The 18,053-nt window shown below is 48.1% G+C and overlaps 1 protein-coding gene across 1 annotated transcript in view; it reads right to left on the bottom strand.

Annotated features, from left to right (window-relative positions):
- ALKAL2 (ALK and LTK ligand 2) overlaps positions 1–18,053 on the bottom strand; it is a 281,678-nt gene that overhangs the window by 120,503 nt on the left and 143,122 nt on the right. The gene's annotated exons all lie outside the window — the stretch shown is intronic.

Genomic DNA, 18,053 nt, shown 5'->3' with positions numbered 1-18,053 from the left:
GGAAACCCACCGGCAGGTTTCTCCTCGGCGCGTTGGTCATCCTCGACTTTCACCGGCAGGATAAGCGGTCGACGATGCGGTCGAGAGAGTCCTTCGATTGAATGTTCTTAGGCAAAGGAGCGGACGGCTCCGGTCGTCGGCGGCACGGCGTCAAGTGGTTCCCACGGCTGGGCAACACAACTTCGACGGGCCTCCAGCGGTTACACAAACCTGCGAACCCTGGTCGACGGCAATGGACTTCGACGGCGTCGATGTCCGGGTGCTTCACCTCGATCTCCTCAGCGGTCCCATCTCGGGTCGACAGCCTTTCGAGGGTCTGTCTTCCAGGGCGCTTCGGCGAAGATGGAGCGGTGCTCGATGGTCCCTCGGAGCACGGGAAGAGGGCGCCTTACCAGGTCCTCTCTCGGGTCAGCCCTCGACGAATTCATCAGCCTTCGGATCGGTCGAAGCAAATGCCACAGCAAGTCTTCTTCTTCCAGCTGGACGTCGAGGATCAGCAGTTCCAGTTACTCGTAGAGTGGAGACTCAGCTATCTGGCTGCTTTAGGAGCACAATGGTCGCTTCTCAGCCAAAGGTCCCTTCTGAACACTTTTCCAGTGGTGAGAGGTCCCCAGATATACTATCCTCTCTCTCATCCACGCTGCTGGCAAACACTCAGCGGCCAATCATACTGCAGGGCATTCATGCAGTCAGTCAGCCAATCAGGCACACAGTGCATTCAGGCCACACTCCTCCCTTCCAGACACTCACAACAGGGAATGTGGATTGGGACAAGTACCCAGCCATTCAACACTACACACTGCATTCAGGCCAGTTTCGGGCAGGGCTGTCTCAGTCTTTGTCTCTCATGCCAGAAACCAGACAGCCACAACAAGGAGTATATATTGGTCACACACTCCATTCACCCAGGTCCCACCCACAGGAGGTACCCACAACATACAGTCACTGGGAAGGCTCCAGTCAGTCTAGCTGGGCCTTCACAACAACACCATACATGAAACTTCCACCCAACAGCCAGTCAGGGGGAAGGGACAGAGACAGGGCTTCCCAGGACTTTGGGAAAACAAGATAACAGGCCATAGAAAGCAAGAGGCCACAGGGGCCATCTTGTTTCCTATCAGGAATCAACAGATCCCAATGGCAGGGCCAGGGTATCCCAAAATGGAGGACACCCAGAGCACCTGTCAATTTGAGCATGGAGCTGCCACCAGCCCATACCCTGCTCTGGGGCCACCCACAGGTGCCCAAAAACATACACTAGGGGCACAGGGTTGTACCCCTGCCCATGGGTGCCATAAGGGTATCCCATGGGTCTGTTCACCAAACCAAAAGAGAGAGCTGCACTGCCAGGAGTCCCACATGGACTCCGGGGCAGAAAACATGACAGAACACACGGTAAAAACAGTAATAGGACAAGGATTCAGAGGCCCTGTCCCTCAGATGCATTTCCAGCATCACACCTTGATCGACCCATTAGCTATTCGAAGGTTCCAATCCTCAAAGAAATTAGACCCCCGACAACCACATCTGACAGAAGGAGTCTTCTCACTAGCGCCAACACTATTCCTCAGAGTTTAAATCACCTGCCAACAAGATGTTATCTTCAGGGTGTTTTATCGAAACATGTGACAAAAGATCCAAAAGATCATCCAGAAAGTCAGACAGGTTGGAATGGGCGGGGCTCCAGTATAAACTAATTATGATCCATGAAGTTTTTAGAAATGTATTTTCATCACAAAGAAACAATATCCTCACAGCAAGAATCCCTTTCCTACTAATTGGCAGTTGTTCAAACCGGGAAATGCGAGTGTTCATTATCAATATCATCATACCACCGGATGGTCTACCTTTTGGAGCTTTTTGGGCTCCCTGATGAAATTACGTAAAACCGTCCAGATACCATTTTTACATAAACTATGTCTCCTGTAAAAGGATGACATAATGAGTCTCAAAAATATAGGACTTCATATTCCTCTCCCTAAATGAACTGGAGCCCCTCGTATTGTAACTGACCACCCCCAAACATTGCTTCATTAAAGAAAGTCATAGGCCACGGAAAGGTTCTGAAAAACCTCTGTGATGATACACGGAAGGAGATCCCAAATTTTATTTTTTCGGGTTTAACCCTTGCTCCTTCTCCCTCTTATTAAGCTCTGTGGCTCCATCTTCCCTCAGTGAAAGGCCTGATTTAAAGATACCCATCATCCGAGGGGCAGTTGCGATCTGATGTTGGTCTTGTTCACCCTCTAGCATCGTCAATGATTGAGAACCTTCGAGGCCCACTTTGCTCAGGTCAACAGCTGCGTTCTTTATGGCTGTGGCCCCTAGTTGGGATTTCATTACCACCTCCACGACCCATGTGGCCTGATTGTACCGAAAACTGATGCAATCAATATCTTGCGTCGAGAGAAGGTAAAGGTCAGGTATTAGTCTTGTCAAAGACAAGATACAGCTTCTGTTAAGGCTTCCCTTACCGTTTGTAGAATTAGACCTTTTAGGCCATAATTTTGGGATCGAAAAAGGATTTGCACATTTCTCCATAGAATCAAGACCACCTTGACTTATGACCATCTCCTCATTTGCAACTACCCTTTGATTCAATGGTATGGGCTGTGGAGCTGCCTCCGTCTGTGGACTGTCTTGACCCAAATCCCTGGTTTGGCTTTGTTCATCTTGATCAATTATGATGATTACTTCATTGTCGAGGTTACCTTCTTGATTAGGTTTCTCTACTTTTGATTCCTCAGGCTTTTTTGATTTCCTTTTTAGGAATATAGGAGCTACTCTAAGAGGTTTCTTGATGGGTCCGGTTACATCATCTGTGTGTAGGCCTATACTGACCTTGTTGACCTTTCGTGGACTCTTAGATGCTCCTAAGCCCAAATGCAGGATTCCTGAGCTTTCTTCTGGATCTCTTGTAGAATTATTTACCTTTGCTTTTCCCAGTTTTTGTCTATTCAATTCTGTAGTGGAGATTTTATTTAAATCCTTGAAAAATTTCCTTTTACCAGCTACCTTTTGTCTTCCTTGTTTCTTATTCTTAGATTTCTGCGGCTGAGTTGGCACAATCTGTGCTTCCCAGTTTTCAGCATTCATTTGGGCATCATTTTTTTTTCCTTTGCTGTTTCTTCAGATTATCCCTCTCAGGTGATACTTCCTTTTGGGCAGGTAAATATGGAATTGATTTCTCTAGGGTTTCCACCCCTTCTTTGTCACCTGAGGTTCTTTTTCTGTGAGGTTCTTACTATAATTTTTTGATCCTTGAAATCATCTTTAGACTTCCTCTAGTCAATCATGGAATTAACCCCCCCAGAAGAGTAGGGCACAACATCATCACCGAGTTGTGCTAATCTTGAACATTTTTCCAATGTTGTTTGTGAAAGAGGAGTATCATCTAATAGAAAAGTTTCCAAAGGTGCCTCCCGATTGGCTTCCCTTAATTCCGCCAAATCATTCCTCATACAAATGACATCAGATTTTAAAGATAAAAATTCTGAATCAAATTTAACCAAATGGGCCATGATGTCCATGCTCATTGTTATATTCTGCTTTGCCTCTTCGCGAAGAGCAATATCTCTTTTTCACCAGAAGCATGGAAAGACCATTTAGGCCTATCATTGCAGACTCACAGGCACCTACCTCCTTTGTTAATTCCAGTAGAGTCACTGAGTTAGCTTGAACCTCTATTTTTAACAGGTAAAACACGCTGACCAAGGAGTTTCATACAAAACTCAGTGCCGAGAGTGTAGACTCTGAAGGAGAATGAGATTTGTCTGTGAAGCTTTGGGTCTTCTTTTGGTGTTAATGACTTTGTTCTGTATCTTACGCTTCCCTACTTGGAGGAATGAGAACCTGAGATTCACGTACGGAGATCACCTCTGCCGGCACCCCCATTCTTTTGTCTGCACCTCAGAATGGTCCGTTAGACCCATAGCTTCTTCTTCATTTACTATGCCATTATACTTGGGCCCCACACCCACACCCTCGCATATGGCACTATCACTTAAAGTTCTTTTTGAAATGTTCCCATTCAAGATAGTTTTTTTGATTGATGAAGTTGAAAGTGTATAGGCCAAATTATTCTGCAGTATATTTGACATTAAGATCATCTGGGGCGAGGGCTAGATGTTAAAGATGTGCAGAGAAATCAATATTCAAACCAACTGGAGCCTCGTTATGGGCATGGTGAATTTGAGGATGATGTGTAGACATACTGGCATCTTGATCTTCAACACCTTGCATATTGTCAGTCTCAGGAGCCCTTAGACCAGCCTTCTAAATAGCACTATGACCACCTGTACCACTTCTTAAGTTATAACATAAGTTATAACACATTTATGACACACTGGGTTATAGATTTATTTTTGAGTATTTAGAAAAACTGTTTTCTACTGTGTCTCTTTTTATAAATACACATTTCACTAGGTATTATTGAAAAGCACTTTGATGTATACAACTCTTCCCGGCCTGATACTCAAAGACGTATAGCCGTTCTGAGGCCACCATTCATCCAGGATCAAAGGGTAAAACCCCACAGACTCCTGAAGGTTCACTGCCACACTGGACACACAACTGAGAAGCAACTTAATTTCCATAAGAGATCCAATCCGAATCGTCAGAAGTGCCCAAAACTTTCAAAGCCAAGCTACCCCCAGGATCAAAGGGCAAAGCCCCACAGTCTCCTGGATGTTCACAGCTTTAAACCAAAAGCAGGGCTGAGTATCGTATTTCAAAAGCTCCATAGGATTTCCTTGTTATATGAATACAAAAGTTTCTACACCGCCACAACTCTCAATTGCTTATGTGTGGGTAAGGTAAATTTCAAAATTTCCACAATGACCGCCTTACCACCTAGATCAACAGGAAGAGCCCTGCAGAGTCCTATAGACACTTGCTTTCTCCAGGCAAGGCACAGAGAAATATTTATCTGCCAGTACAGTAAGACACTGCAAGGACAATCAGTCTCAGGGCTTTTTCCACAATGTATTTAGAAATCACTTCCAGGTAATAATAAACATTTGAAGTTTCCAAAAGTAGGCTTCAAGAAGGTGACAGGCACTAAACACTGTAGCCCCTCACCCACTAACCGCCCACTACTGAGTGCCATTTAGCACCACTCGTGACAGTAAACTGTAAGGCAGTCTACAAGTAGGATCCACACTTATAATGGCCCTGCACAAAGTGGCGAAGCTCCCACGTTCAGTTCAGCTGGCTTCAACCCTTGAAAGTCTGCTACTTTGGCAGCTTTCAGTTTGCATATCGTAAGCTGGTCGTAATGACGTTGAGTCAAAGCACGAAATCCTATGACCAGCAGAGTTAACGCTAGCCGGATCCTTAATTATTAAAGACAAACGTTTCAGAGCATAGTTTGCCCCAAGAACTTACTTGAACGCGCCCCTCCGTGCCACTCCCGAACACACCTGAACACTTCAGCCACACTTCCACCAATACAAGACAATGTAAAGCACAAGAGTTGGCATGACAAGTACCGACCTGCAATCTTTGGCTCACCAGATATTTTAGACTACAACTGCCATCAGCACTATTCAGCAAAGGCAATGGTGAGGGATTATGGGAATCCGAATCTAAAACATCTGAATAGTCCTGATAAATGGTAAACCCAGTCTGTGGGAACTTTCTTTCACTCGAAAAATGTGTTTTTACATTGGAATTTAGGTTTTGCTCCTTTGAAATCTATCTAGAGGTCATCAGCAGCTGTACAGTGTGTTGGGGGTGTGTCCTGGCCCCCATGCGTGCCCATGAGCCCCCACACTAGACAGACCACACACGACACACGTCAATCTAGTTCGGGCTCCCCGGTCGCTCTGCAGCGTCCGGGAACGCCCCGTTTATTTAAACCACACGCGGCGACGTGCAACGTCACGCCGCCGCGTGCGCGTCCCACACAAGGCAGCGCCACACTCCTCCTTTTTCGGGAGGAAACACAATTGCTTTTCTTAAACACTGCAAACCACACACACAAATAACACCAGTATGATGAGCCCATACCCCTTTAATGTCAGCCGCCCGGATCCCCTCACTCCGGTTGATTCTCCACATGTCCCAACATGTATTCGCTGAGATAAGCGGGTTTCCCTCGCCCAGCCCTCTGGGGGTACCTCCCGCTTACCTCCGGCACGGGAAGTCCATCAGCCACAGCTCCCCGGACTGGAGAGTTCTGGGTGCCCACAGGGACTCCAACTTCCTCAGACACCTCCTCCATTTCAGGGTCCAGGGGTGGTTCAGTCCGGAGATCGCCCAGCTTCTTGAAGAAGCTGACGTTTCGGGTGACAGCAGATCTTCCATCCGATGCCGTCACCATGGACCCTTTCACAGCCACCACGTCCAATGGCTCCGGTTCGTAGGGGAGCGAGAGCTTCCCATGGGGGTGTCTGTTTCGAATGAGCACCTCGTCCCCCGGTTCCAGCCGCTGGGGGCGAAGACCCCTTCGCAGGTTCTCCTGGTCAGTCCTGGCCCTCCTATCGGCCTCAACCTGCTGATTGTCGATCACCCCTGGCTCCTTCTCCCGGACCTCGGGCAGTAGACCCCTGTGGAGGCATGTGGAGTGGTTCGGTACACCCGCAGGAATTTATAAAGGGCGCGTTGGAGGGGCTGCCCTTGTCCCTGAGCAATCCTGAAGGTCTTATTAAGGGTCCGCATCAGCCTTTCGACGTCTCCATTAGCGCGAGGCCACAACGGGGATATCTCCTGTGCTTGACTCTGCAGCTCTCCATGAACTCAGAGAACCGCTTACTTTGGAATGGCGACCCATTGTCCGAACACAGAGTCAAAGGGAACCGATGGGCTGCAAATACCTTTTCCACCGCTACGACCACATGCTCGAAGGCCACCGACTCCACGAACTCCACCTCCGGGTACCGTGAGTACTCATCAACAATTACGATGAAGTGGGTTCCCACGGACGTTGACCCAAAGTCTGCATGGACGACCTCCCATGGCCGGGTCCCCCGGGGCATCGCCTCGATGGCCGGCTCTCGCTGCAAGGGGGAAGCCGCCTGGCACCACACACACGCCGCTACAAAGTCATCCACCCTTCTTTCCAATTCCGGGAACCAGACCTTCAGCCGCAGCCTCGCCTTGGTCTTGGCGGCACCCTGGTGTCCATGGTGGGCCAGAGTGATCACCTCCTGTACCTTGGACTGGGGGACCACGATGCGATCACCCCGGAGCAGCAAGCCCGACGTCGAGAAGGACAACTCGTCCTTCACCTTCCACAACTGCTCGAATCCAGTCTTGGCCTCCTGGGTCCGCCCTGCCAGAGCCTCCAAGATGGACTTCCAGGAGCCGTGCTGCATAGAGTTCTTTAAGATCTGAAAGCACTCATCCGCTGCCGCTGAAGCCTCCAGCTCCGACAGGGGCATCGCATTTGGCGTGGCCCCTTCCACCACCATCCGGACATGGTCATCGGCCTCCTCTGCACAGGTGTCATACTGCTCTCCCCCGCGCACTCCGGGATGCCGGGAGAGGTAGTCCGCTGCATTGTTGGCCCCCGGCCGGTACACCAGGGTGACTCCATACTCGAGCAGGGCGAGCATCCATCTCTCAATCCTGGCCGGGGGCTTCGAGGATGATCCAGCCAGAATCGGGAGCAGGGGCTTGTGGTCAGTCACCGCGGTCACAGGACGCCCCAAGACATAGAGTCGAAAATGTCTGCATCCCCAGAGGACCGCCAGGGCCTCCCGCTCAATTTGGGAGTATCTTTGCTCTGTGTCCGAGAGCGCCTTACTAGCATACGCCACTGGGCGAACGCTCCCATCCAGGTCCACCTGAGTCAGAACCGCCCCCAGGCCAAATGGACTCGCGTCCACAATGATCTCTGACGGCAGTGCCGGGTCGAAAAACGCCATGGTGTCCTCCGCTGTTAGTGCGCTCTTGATGTCCTCAAAGGCCGACTGCTCCAGTGGGCCCCAATGCCAGACTGTCTCCTTCTTTGTCAACGCCCTGAGCGACTCGGACCTCGAGGCGAGATTTTGAATGAAGCGCCCGCAGTAGGTCACCATGCCAAGGAAGCTTCTCACGTCCGACACTGACTCCGGGGGCTGCGCCTTCTTAATGTCCTGGACCTTCCTTGGGTCTGGTGACACCCCTCCCTCCTTGAACATGTACCCGAAGAACTCAATGGAGGGGCGCAGAAACTCACATTTGTCCCTGTGAAGGGTGAGGCCCAGCGACTGCAGCCTCTCAAAGGTCTTTGCCAGCCTCTTCAGATGGTCCACCTCTGTCTTGGCAAATACCAGAATGTCATCGCTAATATTGAGGACACCCTCCAGGTCGGCGAGGGCGCCCCGTATGATGTTCTGAAATACTTCCGCAGCCGATGACACCCCAAAACTCAACCTCTTGTACCTGTACAGCCCCCGGTGGGTGGTGAACGTGGTTATGTACCGGGACTCAGGGTGGAGGACAACCTGATGGTATCCTGCTCGTAGATCTAGCTTGGAGAAAAATCGGGCCCCCTGTACATCGGCGATAATGTCATTGATAGTAGGGGTGAGATGCCGCTCCCTCTTGATGGCCTTGTTGGGCAGCCTCATGTCCACACAGATACAAACAGAGTCAGGTTGTTTCGGTTTCCTTGCCACAACAATAGGGGATACCCACGGCGTCGGCCCCTCGACTTTCTCAATAATATCCAGACTCACCAGGTTGTCTAGCTCTTTGTCGACCTGCTCCCTCAGATGAAACGGCACCCTCCGGTGTTTTAGGGCAATGGGTTGTACAGACTCATCGATATGCAGCCTGACCGGGTCACCAGTCATCATCCCAATGCCGTTGAAAAGGGCAGCGTACTTATCGAGCAGGTCATTGATGTCCTCCAAGTACACCGAGTATGCGAAAGTGACAATTCCCAGGGCCTCTGCAGAGGCACAACTCAGGAGAGTGTTGTTACTCACAGGGGTGACATAGAACCGAGCCTTGATCGTCGAGCCCTCATGCTCCACCTTCGCCACAAATGCACCGTCCAGCGGTATAGGCTCCAGTCCTCCAAAAGCAAATATGCGGGCTCTTGGTGTGGCCAAGTCTGGTGGCGGGTTCATGGCATCGTAGTGTCCCCTCGCCATGACATTGACGGAGGCCCCCGTGTCCACCAGCACCGGAACCGGCGAGTGGTTCACCTCCACCACACACCTTGGCTGCCTCCTGCTCTTCCCCTTCAGGACCCCCACGCTCGAAACAAAGAAAATGTTCTCTTCCTCCTCTTCCTCTGCCTCATCCACCTGGGCCTCATTTGGTGGTCGGCTCTGGCGCGGAGTCCACGTCCGGGCCGGACCTCTCGGTACCATCACTGGCAGAGCCGCTCTGCACACTCTTGAGAAATGGTCCGGCAGGCCGCACCGGCCACAAGCCTTCCCCGCTGCCGGGCACTCTGTCGGGTGGGAGAGGTCATAGCCACACTTCTGGCACAACTCCCCTGATCTTCCTGCCCTGTCCCGGGGTCCTCCACCAGGTCTTCTTGTTCCTCTGCCACCCCGCCAGACAGCACACACCTCCTCCGACTTCATCGAGCGTGACCCTGCTTCCATCTTGTTGGCGCAAGCCTCGCCCACCTCATAGCACCGGCCTAGTTCCAATATGCGGGGTAGAGTGAGGCCCAGCTCTCTCAGGACCTGCCTCCTGAGTTTGCTGGAGGAGCATGCCTGAATCAGCATTGTGCGCATCATGTCCTCCGCATCCCCCATGCACATCCTTGGGAGAGGCGGCGCAGGCGACCATAAAAGGTATCCAGAGTCTCATCGTCCTTTTGCTTGGCCAACAACATGACAAATCTTTCGTAGTCCACATTGGCAAGGGGAAGAAAGTGAGCAAGCAGAACTGCCTTGGCTGCATCGTAAGACTGGTCCACCGGGGTGAGCGACTCAAAGATCTCCTGGACCGCAGGCCCCGACGAATACAACATTGTGGCCACCATGCTGTCATTGTCTGTCACCTGAGCAGCTCTGAAGTACATGTCCAGGCAGGCAACCCACCTCCTCCACCGAGGCCCCATGCTGGAAGGTGGGCCTGATGCATCAAATTCAGGGATGGGCTGCAGGGCAGCTTGGGCAGCCTGGGCTCTAGCCTGAGCCATGATGGGAGGTCCTTGAGGAGCACCTAGCTGTGCCCCGGGTAAAGCCTGGGGTGCAGGCGCCTGACCCCCTCCTTGCGGGGGCTGCTGTGGGGCCTGTTGAGGCTGTGCCGCTGGTTGCTGTACTAGAAGCACCGGAGGCTGTAGGGCCTGCTGAGGCTGTGCCACCTGGTCACCGTCCTGAGGATCTTCAGCAGCTGCAGCGGCCCCACCCTCCGGATCATCAGAGTCACTCATGGGCTTGAGCGCACAGGCACCCCCACCTTGTGTCCTGGGGGCCGCAACTCAATTACCCCTCAGCACCACACCAACAGACCTCCTCCCCCTCTCCAGGCACAATGGCAGTCCAAACTGGGGGAGAGGTGATGATGACTAGTCCCCAAGCTCACCTGGGATAGCTTCCAATCACGAGCCACCAGAAGAGAAGAAGAGCATCCACTGCAGCCAACCTCGTGATGATGAAGGAGACAAAGAAGAAGCCACAGCATCCTGATGATGAAGGGAACAAAGAACAGCCGTGTCTCCACCTTGCTGCAGGCCACAGTGGTGTGGATGTCCCAAAAATTAAGCTATGATAGTGGAGTGGACTAATCCGGCCCAGCCATTTTAGTCCTTCCCCTAGCTTTCACTCGACGTAGGAATCCCAAAACTGGAGTAAAATACATAAACCAGGCATGGGCATGCAGGTTATACTGCCTGCAATCAGAATATCCAAAAATTGGACCTGGATCGCTTTCACCCTCCAAACCGGAGCCTGGTGAAGTTCCACAGCCTCATGAACAAAATGGCCACCAGCCGCGTGTACGGTTCGCAGCCACGGCGTGAAACGAAACACTCACGAACGTTCCGTATCATGGAGAAAAATTTCGGAATGCCTTTCACCGCCGGGCCCGGGCATCCGTCTGCACTCGTCGCCACTGTTGGGGGTGTGTCCTGGCCCCCATGCGTGCCCGTGAGCCCCCACACTAGACAGACCACACATGGCACACGTCTATCTAGTTCGGGCTCCCCGGTCGCTCTGCAGCGTCCGGGAACGCCCCGTTTATTTAAACCGCACGCGGCGACGTGCAACGTCACGCCGCCGCGTGCGCGTCCCACACGGGGCAGCGCCACACAGTGCAGAGTATCACCCGCAGAGAAAAAAAGTGGGAACTGGAGGCCGGGCAGGGAGGTTCCGAGTGGACTATTATTGATTGTGTACAATTTGAGGAAGGGTCAGACTGCGAGAAAAAGGGGTAGTGCAAGGATGATACCTGCTTATGTATAAGTATTTCACTGAAACTTAGTTGCTACTTAGATGACAGTTGTGCCCTACTAGATTTTTTTTTCTCTAGTGCAAAAACATGCTGTATTATTACTGGTTCACCTGACCCTAATTGTGTTGTTTAAATCCCCTACAGTTTGGGGATTTAACAAAATGGGTATTAATAGGCAGTGCTCAGATACCTGAGGGTTTGTAGCGCTATATAAATGCTAAATTATTATTATTATTATTATTACTGTCTTGCCGCTTTTGTCATGCGCATATTATCACAGCACTAGTTTGACAGGGGCACTAGTGTATACAGCAAAAGGCTCTCTTCACCTTGCATACTACAAGACAGTCTATGGGTGACAGGGCAAGCTGACTAGATTTCAGAGTATGTGCTTCCCTCCCCAAACTAAGCACACGTGTGAAGCTGCCACTTATGTGGGTTCTCCCTAAATGTGTCACTGCAGTTTCAAAGATAAATCATCTGAGGTAGTGTGTGGCTTTTTCACCTCCAGACACATGCAGTGGTCCGGGATCTGAAAATCTGGTTACTTCTCATTGCCAAATATACCAAAATGACTGTGCAAGACTGAAGAATGGATGAGCATCCAATGCTACACATTCCGGAGAAAGATGTAATGCTGGAGAGGATACATAATGTCTTCCAATAGAACCGTATCATTAACCTATTAGTCTAAAGTGCTGCAATGGAGACTCTTCAAGCTCGAATCATCTCTCAGCTAGTAAATATCAAGGGGCCTTACATTGCATGCAAATAGTACACATAATTAGGTGACTATTCAATTACTAGCAGAGATGACTAATTTAAAAACATAAAAATCATGCACAGCATTGTGTTTGGGCATAAAGATGCTTACTATGTCATGAGCTATGACAGCTGGACGGAATTATTAATGGGACTGTGCTGTATTCTATGGATTGGCAAATGGGTATTATACAAAGTCTAGGGCAACTGTTTACAGTTGAGGGCTCTGCTATACTTTGCATGCAGAAGACATGCATTTAAGATGTGCACCCCTGTTCCAAAACCCTATAATTATTGGTATATCGCCAAGTGGCAGAATAATCTTTAAACATGAACCACACCTGAGTTAGGGTATGATGAATGGGAGTCTCATAATCATGACAGCCACATCTAATTTGATATCACAAATGTGTCAGCTCCTGTGATCCAAGCTCAGCTGTGGGATTTGATGTGCGTTTGGGTCAGGCTTGTTGAGCCTGACAGGACAGGGACCTAAAAGGCCATACCTCCTCTTTGTTCACTTTGTGAGGGCAGGTCCTGGGACCACACATCAAATGAGCACACCCATTCATAGGGAGTAGCCTCACAACAGGGTGCTGCATTTCTAAAGGCCTTTGATCCTAGAGAGAAGGAAAGTAGTCTGGAGCGAATCGCTCTGTCTCTCTCTCTCTCTCTCTCTCTCTCTCTCTCTGTATCTCTGTGTCTCTTTGTGCCTCTGTCCATCTCTGTCTATCTCTTTCTGTCTCTCTCTCTCTCTCTCTCTCGTAACAGCTTATTGAGAAGCTACCCTCAACACAGGAGTTCCTTCTCTCCCCACTGAAGTGGTGACACAATAAACTGTTAAAAAAATAATTTTCTTTAGCCCTATCTCAGACACATATCATGCCCCTTGGAGGCCTCTCCCCCGAGCTAACAATGAGCTAAGAATCAGGCCGGTGTACAGGAAATATATTGGTATTTATTTTAATTAAAAGTAATAGAAATTAGCAGAAAAATATCAAAAAACACTTTATCCGTGGCATAATGCAATCAACTTCTCTCAGCATAAATAAATCAAAAAAGTGAATTAAAAAGAACACTATCACAATTTTTAAGTTTCTGCAAATTTCACTTCAGGAAATAATTACACTGATCAATAACAAAGGCTCTTATGTAATGTTGTGCGATTTTGATTTTCCTGCAGAGTTAAAAGGGTAGCAGTAGGATTTCAATATTGGTAAAAATACATATGACAATCATAATTTCGCCCACATTTTTGGTTTAAAATAAACACAGGGTGATTTATTGCTTTGTTTTTCAGAGGCCCCTTGCTTTTTTCTATGTTGGGAAGTCAGACAGAAAAATTTGAATGCTTTGGGGAATTCTGGATTTCCAACCCCTCTTACTGAAAGGCCTGTATTGGGGAAGCTGGATAAAAAGGTTGGACTGATTTAAGAACAAAGATACCCCTCTTCCTTAAATAAATCAGGGTCAGCTGGACAACAAGGATTACCCAATTAAAATATAGGCTATAGTTTTCAGCGTACACTGGGAAGTGAGATTTTTTAATTTCAAATTTTAACAAAATTCACCACGTAGTGTTCTACCAAATGGGGAATTCATTCAATTAATATTTTTGGTTAGAGATGCTAAGGATCTACACAGTTTTGCCCCCCTGCCCACTATAAAGAGAAGGGATTCAAGGCAAGCAGACTCCCCCAGCTTTTGAGTTCCCAGGGCTCAGTTCTACTTACATAGCAAACCTCTGTTTAAGGTTCAAGAAAGCCAGCTACATCTCAAGGAAACTCTGGAAAGATAGGACATGGGTCTGGTCACTCCACTCTCAAAGATGGCCTCCCACTCTCCACCATAGGACCCAGTCAGCTTTGAGGCCTTCCTAGAGATAGACAGCTACACCCATATGCACTCTCATCAATCTCCTCTGGTGTCTCCTTACAGCTGTCAGATGGTAAGTTTCAGAAGCCTTCCTGATGGTCTGCCTCTTCTCTCTGTCCTCCTTTTTCTGTGTCCCCTGTCCTCGTGCAGCCCCCTTATATAGTAACAATGACACCACCAATTTTACAATCTTGGGGAAGTACCCTGCAATAATCCCTGCCACTAGGATTGGACAGTTACCCTTCTCTCATCTCCAAAACTCAGCCTCCAAGTCAGGATGGGTTTAGGGGTCTGGAGCAACATATGGCAATTCCCATTTGACATCATCCTTTGTTCCCCTTTCAACTTTTTGGCAAAAACTAGTTATGTATCACATCTTCATAATTTTACTAGCAACTGCCATAGTAAACATATTTTCTGTTTCAACTGATCATGGGGAATTAGATAAGGCGACCAACAAATCCATACAATATATGATATGATTATTTATTTATAACACGCTTAATACTCAGAGGTTTCTAAGCGCGGAGCCAGGAATCGAACCTGTGTTGCTCCATGTAGTCTTGCTTCCAAGGCGAGTACGTTGCCTCTGAGCTATGCTGCCAGGATATAGCATGGCTATGTGGTACCTTTCTGCCGTTTCCATAAAAAGCACAACAATTATGAATATGTAAATTATTAAGCCTATCCCTAATTTCATTTTCCACCCGCTCACCAACTCTCACATTTGGAACATGTTCAGATCAGCCAGAAACACGTCTTAGATTGCCATTACAGTTCCGTGAGTCACATGTGAATGAATTTTATATCCCCAAAATCGCCTGGAAATTACATAAAAAATGGTACAAATATGAAATCAATCCGCCTTATGGTTGCTGAGAAAAAGGCCTAAATGAAACGCTGCAGCTTCACGCATAGACAAACACCCGCGGCTGGAAGCCAGACTCGGCCTGGCCCAACTGCAAAGAAATCCTCGAAACTGCCCCAACGTGAATGTCTGAGAGCCCCCCCCCTCGACTGCACAGAGCAACCACATTCGCCCCAACTCCACACCCACTTATTGGAAAGCCCCACATGATCCAACGTGCACGAACTGAGTCTGATCTACTCACATGTATGTTCAACATCCATCAATCCACCAAGAACCAAAACCAGGCACTGTTGACCCTGAGCTGCCCACTCCTTCCACCGGGACCTTAGAGACTGGTTAGGTCACCTCTGCACCTTCTTTCACCCAAAGAGAAATCCTTTTTTGTGGTTGGTAATTTCCCTATCACCCCCTGTATTAATGTTCAGAGTGCTACTTTCTTCAGTCTGTGCATTTTCTCTGTCTTTCAAAAGGGGTGGGTTTTGGATAGTGTGTTCTATTTAGTTATCTTGCAGGTGGTTTGTTTTATTAAAGTATTTCTATTTTTATAGAACCTTTATTGGACATTTGCTTTAGTTTGGATTATTATGCTTTGCTGTTTGGGTCGCTAATGAATCACATTCACACGCCTCTTAAGAGCATAGCCTTCCCTCTGCCCACATTACCACAAAAGGTGAAGGAGGTATATCTCTTAACTGTGTCTGTTTTACCTTTATGATTGCGTTGGGTCTTGGTTTGTAGAGGTGTGAGGCCTAAGAGGGCATTTTTATCCCTACTCATTCTTGTACTCCTGCAGACCAGAATCAATTTAATCACAGAGTCACATTTAACATTAGTGTTCAGGTGAGGTCTTGCTATTTTTACTATGGTCCAGAGTAGACAGATCTATTTCTCCCTTTCCTAGTTGCAAAATTTAATCTGGGCCTGTTTACCAGATAATGGACACAATTTAATTAAATATGCAACATTACAGTTTTAGTATGTGTTGGCACCAATACCTTATATTTAATTCAGGATTACCATGGCTTTGAGGGATTTGCTTCTCTAAAAAATAGCTCATCCGATTACAGATATGATATATATCCTCATGTTCAATGAATGAAGCACAACCTTCCACCACGGCATGATACTTTCAGATCAGGCAACAACGGCTTGTAACATCCAACTCAGCCCACATTCCCTCCAATGAGATTAGAAGAGCACAGACAGTGAAGCGATAACATATTTAAAAATAAGAAGTGTAAGGGTACAGAAGTAAGGCTCAGACACAGTGGTTGCATGTTTTTGGATATAGAACTTTAATAATTAAAAGAGGGTTGAAAAAATGCCTCTCTATCCCTAAAGCTAAGAGGGGCTTCCCAACCTAAAAAGAAACTAGTGAAATTGTCAGAAAGTCCGAAACTGAAAAGTCTGTCACTGTCGTGTCCCAAAACCTACTTCTGTCCCCAACACTAATAATCTAAGACAACTGTGCAAAGATGATCTCTTCTCAAAGTAAAAAGTGTTCTTTGTGTTTTCAACCAACAGAAAAGTTCCCAGTTTCACTGATAATAAAGTGATGCAAAATAATGTTCCAAAATACAAGATTACAACGGTATGTTTGTGCTCCTTTCCTGTAGACTTCTTAACTTAAGTCACTGGATAATTCATGAGGAACTGTTTGACTTCACAGTTTTTCATCCTACCTGCTTGGTATGCTCCGCTACCAAGTGTAGGATCCAAATGTTCGGCTTGTATTCCTTTAGGCTTCTGAGCCTTTTTCCCCTTTTGATAGAATGTCACTAAACTATCCAGGAGGGAACGCGTCTTGGATTCATACTTCTTAATCCTACCTACCAACTTGGCATAGTCTGCTACCAAGCTTAGGATTCCTTTATCAGTTCCAGGGTTCTTGACCCTCTTATTCTAAACTTCTCAGTGGGTGCCAGTCCCAGACTCACCATTCTTTGCATGGCTTGGTTCACTCTCCTTGGCTGTCTATTTCTCTCACAGGGTCCCAGTCCCTCGTCACTTTAAACTTTGATTTCTTACATGGATGCGGGTACCAGACTTGCACTGTTGTGTTGCATTCCCTTGGTTCACTCTCCTGCAAAGTATACCACTCTCTTGTTTTGTTCGCTTCAGGGTCCCAGACTCTATCTTTCCAGTTACTCAGCTCACCCTGTTGCTCCACCGGACATCTAACAGCTCCCGAGCAACCCGCGTATTTGTTTGCCTCCTTTCCGGAAGTACTGGTGGTTCCCGGGCAGCTGTCTCCCTTCTGGAGGCTCTGCAGCAGCTCTGCAATCTAATGCCTTTCCCCGGCTGCGCTTTCTGCCTCTTCTGTGCTTCGCCAGGCCCTGGGTGGCAGAGACGATTCACTTGGTAGCAATCCGAGTAGTCCTCTCATAATGGACCATGCTCGGGTTCTCTCTTTTCTTTGTTTCAGGCCTCCCTTGCAGCTTGCGTCAGCTGCTCCTGTGCACAGATGCCGCTATTCCTCTTCTGAGAACGTCTCTCTTTCTCCTTCTCTCTCACGTTCCAGCTGAGCTTGAACTCCCTTCAAACTCCTGCATGGGATTCATGTACTGTTTTTGGCCAATCACTGGCTTTAAGAAGCAGGACTGTTCGCTCTGATTCTCGTGAGTGGTTGTTGGACAGCTGACCATCTTCGTCATCACAGTGCCAGCCCTAAAGCTATACGCATGATATTTTTTACGTTCTGGATTTTCAGTCTGCCATGTAGGTTAGGTTGACTGATTTGACAACAACATACATCAGTTCTATCCAGGGAGGGGTAAGGAAGATTTAGAGTTGGAAAAGGGGTTGAATGTATTACAGCGGGTTGATACCGCGTTCTCTGGTGATGGTCATCCCCAATCCAGTAGGGTGATTCCTTCCCCATGTGGTCCTCCCTTGCTGCACCAACCCCAGGGTGACTATTGTACTGTGTACGCAGCGCTCTGGCCCCATGAGAAAGGTCTCCCCCTACGGAAGAAAGGACAACATACTCAGATTTGTCACAGATGACACAAACACACAATCGGAAATATCATGTGTAAAGACAAGTCATTTATGCAAAGTCCATTCAGCATAGTAAAATATAAATTCCACTCGCCTACCAATATGAGTTATTATAATAATGAATAATAAAAATAATAATAGTTGTATAACTTTTTATATATAACTTCATGTTTTATTCCTTTCACTTATAAATGCTGTAAGT

This window comes from Ambystoma mexicanum, chromosome 4p, assembly GCF_040938575.1.
Source record: "Ambystoma mexicanum isolate Mex_15411 chromosome 4p, UKY_AmexF1_1, whole genome shotgun sequence".
In the NCBI taxonomy this organism is placed as follows: Eukaryota; Metazoa; Chordata; class Amphibia; order Caudata; family Ambystomatidae; genus Ambystoma; species Ambystoma mexicanum.
The sequence above is the reverse complement of the archived record's forward strand: the minus strand, read 5'-3'. Positions and strand labels throughout refer to the sequence as shown.